Here is an 8,838-nt window from a genome sequence, read left to right as displayed (position 1 = left end):
TACGCTGTGCAGAGCTTACTGCAACACGAGCATGAAATCGTGTCTAGTCTCATACCAGTCATACAACTCTATGACATTGGGGCATGAGGGCGCATCTCTTAACTTAAGCATCAGCGCCACTTCTGTAATAAGCGGTTTGGGGTATCCAGGCTGGAGAAAAAATGGTCAACAAATTACAATTAGACAAAACAAATATCTTGTATTGGTGCGTAATCCCTATACTGTCTATTTTCTGTTCAGTTAATTTACACTCACAACGTTGTAGTTCACAACTTACAATCTGAAGAGTTCTTTCACCCTTTCGTTTGTTTATTTGCTTGATTGCAACCTGTAAAGAGAAAAACAACACTTAGTTAATTTCTCCTGAGCTGACTGAAGCGGCTCACCTGACACTGCACACATAACTTTAAAGTTTGAGAATCTACAAACTTTAAAACATTGTTAAGATCAAGTGGACATACAAATTTCAGCAAACATTGTGTTCGATATAAATACAAGTGCATTACCGGAGTGCCATCCAATTTACGGATCCCTTTGTACACTTTGCCACAGCCACCGCACTTCATTCTCTAAGAGTTCATATTTAGAATAAAAAGTTTCTGAAAAACACACAGAAAAATGATGAGGTTACAGTACATGTTAACACTCATATACTCACAGATGAAAGGTACAGCATACATTTTTCAGGTTCAGAAGAAACCATTTCACATATTGGTGCAACCCACCCTAGGAGTAATGAAGTCAGTACACTCACCTTTAGGCACTGGGGGATCAGCTGGTTTCATTTCGCTTAGCGCTTTAATAGCCCGTTAAAAACCATTTACTTCTTTTGGCCTGACAACTTTATCATCTTCTGGCCCAGGATTTTTAGTTCTACTTGGGTTAAGAATCCAAGGATGTCTGGGATTTCTAACAGCTTTTGGCCTGACATCTTTATCATCTTTTGACCTAGGAGCTTTATTTGGGTCGGGATTTCCGCCACCCTTTAGCCCGATATTGGCTGGAATGGCACCTATCTTCTGTAGCCTGGCATTGGCTGCAGCGGTGCCACCAAAACTGGCCAGATCAGCACCATCCATGGCATCAGGAATAGCTGAATCGGCATCTTTTTTCACTTTACTCTTCCCTTTTATTCTCCAAGGGTTGTGAAATGATCGGCTCTTTGAAGCCTTTTCTTTCTGTTTCTTTAAGCCAACAATCTTTGATTGAGAATCTGCCAGATCTCTAACTTCCCTGGCATCAGGGATAGCTGGATTGGCTTCAATCTGTGAAGTCGGCATTGACTCCACTTTGCCCCTCCGGAAGCATCCAAGGAAGCGTTGCTTCAATGTCTTGCGTTCATCCGGATGAATCTTTGTTTTTAAATTGGGGGCCGGCCAGATCAGGAACATCCATGCCAACAGGAATATCTGAAATGGCCTTGAGCTGTTGCGTTGGCACAACAGTCACTTTTTTCCCCTGGAGGTTAGATTTGCGGCTCTTTGAAGCCTTTTGTTTCTGTTTCTTCGGACCAACGTCGGTCTTTGACTGTGATGCAAGATCAACAACTTCCCTAACATCAGGGATAGCTGGATCCGCTGTAAGCTGTGGAGTCGGCACTGACTCCACCTTGCCCCTCCAGAGGCAGCCAAAGAATGCCTTTCGTTTGTCCGGTTTGATTTTAGTTTTTAATTCAGAGCTGGTCAGACCAGCATCATCCTTTAGATAAGGATTAGGTGAATCAGCATTAAGCTGTGGAGAAGACCAGAGGTGGGTCAGACAGACAGACAGACAAATAAATGTTTCCAGCGATGTTTACAAGCCATGTATCCATCCAAGGCTTTTTTGTGAAAAAAGCTTTAGCGCATAAACGCAATGTCAATACCTCAAAAAATATTTTGGAAACACTTTGTCAAAAAAATAGCTTTAACACAAATGAATGTGATGTCACATGATAGATCTTCATCCCGTGTAACCTCTGAATGGCATAACAGCAAACAATGGGCGCTCTCATTGCAGCCTGAAACTTTCTGTTTTGATTTGCCCCACCAGAGTTGATCCCCCCTATACGCAGGGTACGCAAGCTGCACTGAACTTAAGCTTAAGCCGCTCTTACTTCATGAAGTGCTAAAAATTTCAATCACTTATCCATAAAATGATTCATGTTTATTATTGTTTATTAAATTTTTTCTTCTCATAATCAGGTCCCTTTGGTGTAAGCACATTTAATTCAAATTACAGGGACCACAAACATCAGACCTGACCTGGCTAAGCTTTAATTGTAAGAGCATTAGAGAAATTAGGTAAATAATTTCGCAAGGTCAGATTTTTTGCGAAACACAAAAACTTATGTGACAATTCGCTTTCATCATTCGTGACATTACCACGGACACCATTTTATCGCCATTTGAATAGAAAACCTTTTTTACGCATATTCACACGATAACAAAACCTGGATGGAAACATGTCTATAAATGGACAGATAGTTGTAGTAAATGTAATGATGTAACAAACCTCTGAAGGAATCAGTGTTTCCACTTTATCATTCTGAAGGAATGGATGCTTTATATTACTGACTTTAATGTAATAAGATATCAGTATCTACAAGGGCCAACAAAACTTTTGAGAAACAAGCATGGCACAGATTTAAAGATTGTCAAGAACACAAAATTTCCATCTGACCTGTGGGGCTGTTCGCCTCCTCAAATGCAGGAGTAAACTCCTTTTCTCCTCCTCGTGGATGTGAACTACCGGCGTGTCTGTCTAACAAATGTCTGTTGTTTGGGACAATGTCAGGCATGGCACTCAGCAGAACAAAATCCATTCCACCATCATCACATCTCGGGGATGTTTTATTAATTTTGGTCGCTTTTTGTTAAATGAGTTAAAATTTGTCTGCGTATTCTGCCTGTCAAGATAAACGGCGGGTGAAGTTCGTGAGCACCACAACACAATAACTGTATGTAAACTTATCAGCATGAAAGTCAGACTTTTGCTTTAACTTGCATCTTACCTCTTTGGCGTTTCGCCCTCAGTAAGTGTTGGATAAACATCCACCATCTCCTCATCATCCTCCTCTCCTCCACATGGATTTAAACAACCGGCAGCGCGCCCGACTTGTGACGAAAGTCCGATATCAAGGACATTGTCAAAGTTCGGCACAGCATTCGGCAGAATAAAATGCATGTTTTCAACATCTGTTCCTTCCATGTCAATGATGTTAAAGAACGAAACATGATGTTGAAGAATAACTGAAAGACTTAACTGTGCCTAGACTCGGTTTACAGAGAGTTAAAATAAACTGTCTGTCCGTACACAGTGCGTCAAGCAGCTTAAAGTTTTGAAACTTTTTGAAAGTCTGCAGAATTCACTTGGTAATCTGTACAGTAGCGTTCGGAGTCAACCAAAGGAAAGCGTTCAGATCAGTCAAATGATACCGGTCTCCTCTGGCTGAGCCTTTTTATAGGCACCGAGTGTATATATGTAGAATTGGCTCCAGTGTGGCAGTCAGTATTCCAAGCTTCAGTTGACACACATACAGTTCCTGTGTAAAGTAAGACAGCATATATAAAACCATTACCTAAAATTTCATGTCCAAGAGAATTTAAAGATTTTAGACCACTAGCCCTTACTTCAGTAATTGTGAAATGTCTTGAAAGATTGTTGCTTCAGCACTTAGTCAGGATGGTTAAAAACAAACTTGATCCTTGGCAGTTTGCCTACAAGAAAGGCTGTAGTACCGAAGATGCAGTTGCTGCTTTGGTGCATATCATCTCCAAACAGTTAGACAAACCCAATGCAACCATCAGAACTCTGTTCCTAGACTTTTCGTCCGCGTTTAACACTGTTAAGGTCAATACATTGGTGTCAAAACTTGTACAACTGAGTGTAAACCCCTATTTGATTAGGTGGTATATGTCATTCCTTACTAACAGAATTCAGAAAGTTAAAGTGAATAAGACACTGTCATCTGCTATTACAACTAATGTTGGAGTACCCCAGGGCTGTGTTAGTTCTGCCATACTATTCACCTTGTACACAGATGATTGTCCAACTGACAGGTTAAATCAGTATGTATTGAAGTATTCTGATGACACTGTGTTAATATCTGTGCTGCATGATGGGAACAGCCCTGAGTTTCATCAACAGGGTGTCACTAATTTGGTTGAATGGTGTGAGAAAAATGATCTTGTCATTAACACAGGTAAAACCGAAGAAATTATATTTGAGTCTACAGCAAATACTAATATAAATACAACGCCTGTTTTCATCCATAATAAAACAATCAGACAGGTCAAAACATATAAGTATCTAGGAGTAACGATTGAAAACATGTTATCTTGGAATGATCATATTGAGGCTCTTTGTAAAAAAACTAAGCAGAGAATCTTTTTTCTTCGTCGTCTTAGGTCATTCGGAGTAAGAAAACCGATCCTTCTCACATTCTTCTTGTCTGTTATAATGAGTGTAATGCAATATTGCAACTGTATTTGGTATAGGAGTTTGCCTGTTAAGTTAAAAACAAGGTTATTTAATAGGGGTGGGAATCGCTTGGACCCTCATGAATCGATTCAGAATCGATTCTTAGGGTCCCGATTCGATTCATAATCGATTCTTGACGTACTAATTTGCATATATGTGACGTCATTACGTCGCATTTGCTTTCAAAGCCAGGTTAATGTTTGCGCTTTTGCTAGTCTCTGAACTGTCATATACTGTACTTTAATGCAACTAGGGATAAATAATGTCATTCTTATATACATACATGTCCTGTTTCTGTTGTAAGACATTAAAACCAGTAAAAATATTAAATTAGAGTGACATATTAATTCTTTATATTACCCGCATTAACTTCCACGAACGTTAAGCGTCTAATCATCATCATTGTACACAGTGATTGGCAGTATTACTGTATTTATATAATGCAGCGCACCCAGCGACTGAATAACAAACTATGTGCATATTTTTTCAGAAGTATATTCATGTTATATCTAAACAGTCTGCGGATGGTTTAGGGCAGGGGTGTCCAATACGTCGATCGCAAAGGCAATGCCGGTAGATCGCACAACTGCTGCTCCACGCGCAAAATTGTCATTATGGTCTTTTGGAGTAATTGTGAAACATGCAGGTCTTTTTGAGTTGCTGCGCCTTTCTTCTCAAATGTGTTTTGCCATGCCACTGCAGCTCAGTCGTCTTTAACTTCCAAAATTCACATGGATGCGCATTCTTGCCTCACACACTTGCTGATTCACACGCACGGTGTGTGTGAGCGAGCAAACGAGAGGGAGAGAGAGAGGCAGCGTAGCGCTGATTTGTATGCTTCTGTTTGTTTCACTAAACCGCATCTCCGCTATTTTAAGGAGTACTCGACGTGTACTCAAGGATTTTTTTTTAAAACTCCTCAAAAAGAATAGAGTAATGGTGACAGCCCTAAATTCAATGTAGAGATATATGCAATATAGTCCTACAAGCATTTAAAGTGTTCTTTCTCTTCTGCTCTTGTAAGCTCCGCTATGCGCTCTTGCAGGGCGCGCTCTCTTAAGTTGTCCGTGTGCATCACCGCTTTGAGTTCCGCCTTTTGGTTCTGATAACGTGGCGTTATTTTGTAAACTAACATTTAAGAATCGATTCTTGACATTTGTGAATCGATTCAGAATCGGCCCACGTCCGAATCGCGATTCATCTAAGAATCGATTTTTTTGCCCACCCCTATTATTTAACCTACTAAAAATCTGTTCAAAGATTGTAGGTCAGCCCCTTGTGAAGCTATATGAGTCAGCATACTATAATAATCTAATGAGACTGGCTAATAATATAGTTACTGATTCTAATCATGTTCTGCACAATGAATTTGAATTACTACCATCAAACCGAAGATACAGAGTTCCAAAATTTAACAAAGTGAAGCTGAAAAATTCTTTTGTGTATCAGGCAACCCTAGAACTGAATAAGACGTTTAACCAAAAGTCAAGAGTACTATGAATGTGATGTAATTGGAGAAGGGTATGTAATGTATAATGTGTCTTGTGTTTGTGTGAAGTGTATGTCATTGCTTAATGAATGTTAATTGTTGTAAACCTGGATACTGTGATGCAAGAAAAATTTCAGACTTTGTCTGACAATAAAGTACCATATCATATCATATCATATCATATGAATATCCTATCAAAACTCTTTAATATGTCTTAATGCTTATTGCTACTGTTATTTATTTAAAACCACTAGATGGCACTATATTAATTACCACTAATGTTAAAAGAATAAGAGTATTAGTTGGGAGTGAAGGATCCTACCTTAGATCCTCACGTGCAGAATGTTTTTATTATGTGTGGTTTTTTTTTTGTTTATTCCTAATCATTTATTTACATAATCATTTTATAATCATTAGTTATTCTTTGCTTGATTATTTAATGTTATTTATATCAATTTCATTATTATCATTTTTATCATTATATTTGTTTATTCATCCATTTATTAAATTTCTATATTTTATTTATTTATATTGTCTTTTCATTTATTCATTAATTTATTTATTATATTTGATGTCTTATTGACTGTTGTTCAGACTTCTAGTTGTTTCACATTTGTAAAGTTTCATGCGCTGTCCTGTCTGTGTAGACAAAGATATAAAGAGAATGTTAATAGAAGCTCAAGGTTTGTGGGATGTTGCTATTAAGCAATTTTTGATATAACAGTGCATGTTGAATTCATGTGGGTTGGATGAGGTTTGAACATTGAGACATATGCAACTGAAACTGTCCATCAATAAAACTCTGTTCTATTTTTTTTTTCATCAAAACCTTCGTCTCATGTCCTGCTTGTGTTCTTCTCTAGCAGCGTTCGATCAACCTCTTGACTGACGGAAGCCATACAGTATATTTATTATAATGCAACACTTCAAAACAGCCTTTAGGTAGTACTGTACAGAATACCAAAAATAGTGTTAATTCTGTTTTATTTTGCGATCCGAAGCAACATCAGCTCACATATGGTTATTTAAAACACTCGACTTCTGTTATAAAGTCAGTTTGAAGCAAAAACCTGTTTTAATCCCACCAGTTGTCCTGTTTTCATGGTGTGCTAAACTAGTATGCTAGCTTAACTAACGTGCACCTGCTAACATTTAAGATATAAAAAATAGGTTTTAGGAATGATTTCGAATGGTAAAGCTCATTGAAATTTATCCTTTTTAAGAAAGGCATTAGACACAAAGCCAAAAGAGGTGAAGACATTTAGTCAAAGAAAAGAGGGATAAAACGCTGTAAATAGATCGTTGTCAGTAATTATAATAATAACAACAAAGAATGATAATTAGACGCTATATCCAGTCTGAAGGCTTCATTTTTGTGATAACTATTTTGAAAATCTGATGGTTCATCACTAGGGGGAGTTGATCAAAATGAGCAGTGTCTAATATGGTTTAGGTGAACTTGGGTCAGTTTTATTATGCAAGTTCATAAAACATTTATGCTTCTGAATGATTATGCTACCAGTTTGCCTAGTTTTTGTTTATATACGGCTTTAATGACAAACATGTGCATAATTAAAAGGGGGAGTCTTAATGATCTGTTTGCCCTGAAAAACAAACAAACAAAAAAACAGAATACACTTGAATTAATGGCTTTTATTTTGTATATACTTTATTATAATTTTATCATTATTGTGTAAAAATGTAAAATGTTTGGAGTGAGATCTTGTTGCTTTTATGTTTTCACCAGCAGGTGTTTCGAGCGCTTCAAAACAGTAAATTATTTCTGCGGCTTTAGCTAAAGTGCATTTCTAGATTAATTTAAGGCCAATTTCAACAAAAATAATAGCCAACAATGGTAACAAAAATAGCTGCAGTTGTATAAATAAAAAACAGTCCCATAACAGAAGAAGTTTAATTTATGCATGATGGGGGAAATGTTCAAATCAAAGATTTAAATAAGCTAAAATAAATTGATTCAACTTAAATGTCTTGTTGATTGAGAGAAATGCAAATTGTGCAATAAACTAAAACACAGAGTAATGAAGGGTATATTTCAAGGTTTAGGTCAAGTGTACTTATTTATTTGGTTTAAAACAACATCAGATTTAACAGTGGGTCTGATTGGATTTACTAAGTTAACTCACAGTATTTTATACCAAGGTCAAGGGTTTGATATTGCATATGAAAAACATGTACATAAGTAACCCAAGTTAATCAGTTTGATCAAATAAAACCGTAAAAAAGCAAATCAAAACATCTGCTAAAGAAAAGTCTTCCATGTTCAATTCAATTTTATTTATATACTGTAGCACTTTTCACAATTGTTTAATTATTTCAAAGCAGCTTTACATTAATAAAAAAGGAAAAACAGAAAAATCAAAGGGCAACAAAAGTTGCAAGGTACAGATTCTTTAAACTGAACTATCAAGCATTGTGATAATGTATAGAAGAGAGATCTAAGTTAAGCCAAAAGTCAGCTGACTTCCTAAACTCCTAGGAAAAAAAACCCTAGAGAAGGAGCCAAACATAGCTGATTCTACAGAGGACATACTATATATTACATACTATATTATACAACTTTAAAAAATAAAAACATTAAGAATTAAAAGAATTTAAACATTTTTTTTTAAATGTGTTCAAGGACGAGACAGGATCTGCATCAGATGTTCAGCCAGTGGTCTGTGGTCATGAAGTCTGAGGCTGAAATACAACCTGAAGATGAGAAAGAAAGGAAATGTCAACATTTAATTTTTAGTCATCATATTCATAGTATATCTAGAACCTTAAAGCCACAATATGTATGATTTTTGTAATAAAATATCCAAAGACAAATGCAGTTGTGTACTTACATTATGCAGAAAGTTCCCAAAAATGTGTTATTCCTGAGA

General features: G+C 36.7%; 1 protein-coding gene across 1 annotated transcript in view; it reads right to left on the bottom strand.

The window, feature by feature from the left end:
* The window catches only part of LOC135775162 (CD209 antigen-like protein A), a 214,706-nt gene that overhangs the window by 123,946 nt on the left and 81,922 nt on the right, over positions 1–8,838 (bottom strand). The gene's annotated exons all lie outside the window — the stretch shown is intronic.

The sequence above is a fragment of the Paramisgurnus dabryanus genome, chromosome 19 (genome assembly GCF_030506205.2).
Source record: "Paramisgurnus dabryanus chromosome 19, PD_genome_1.1, whole genome shotgun sequence".
Taxonomy (NCBI): Eukaryota; Metazoa; Chordata; class Actinopteri; order Cypriniformes; family Cobitidae; genus Paramisgurnus; species Paramisgurnus dabryanus.
The sequence above is the reverse complement of the archived record's forward strand: the minus strand, read 5'-3'. Positions and strand labels throughout refer to the sequence as shown.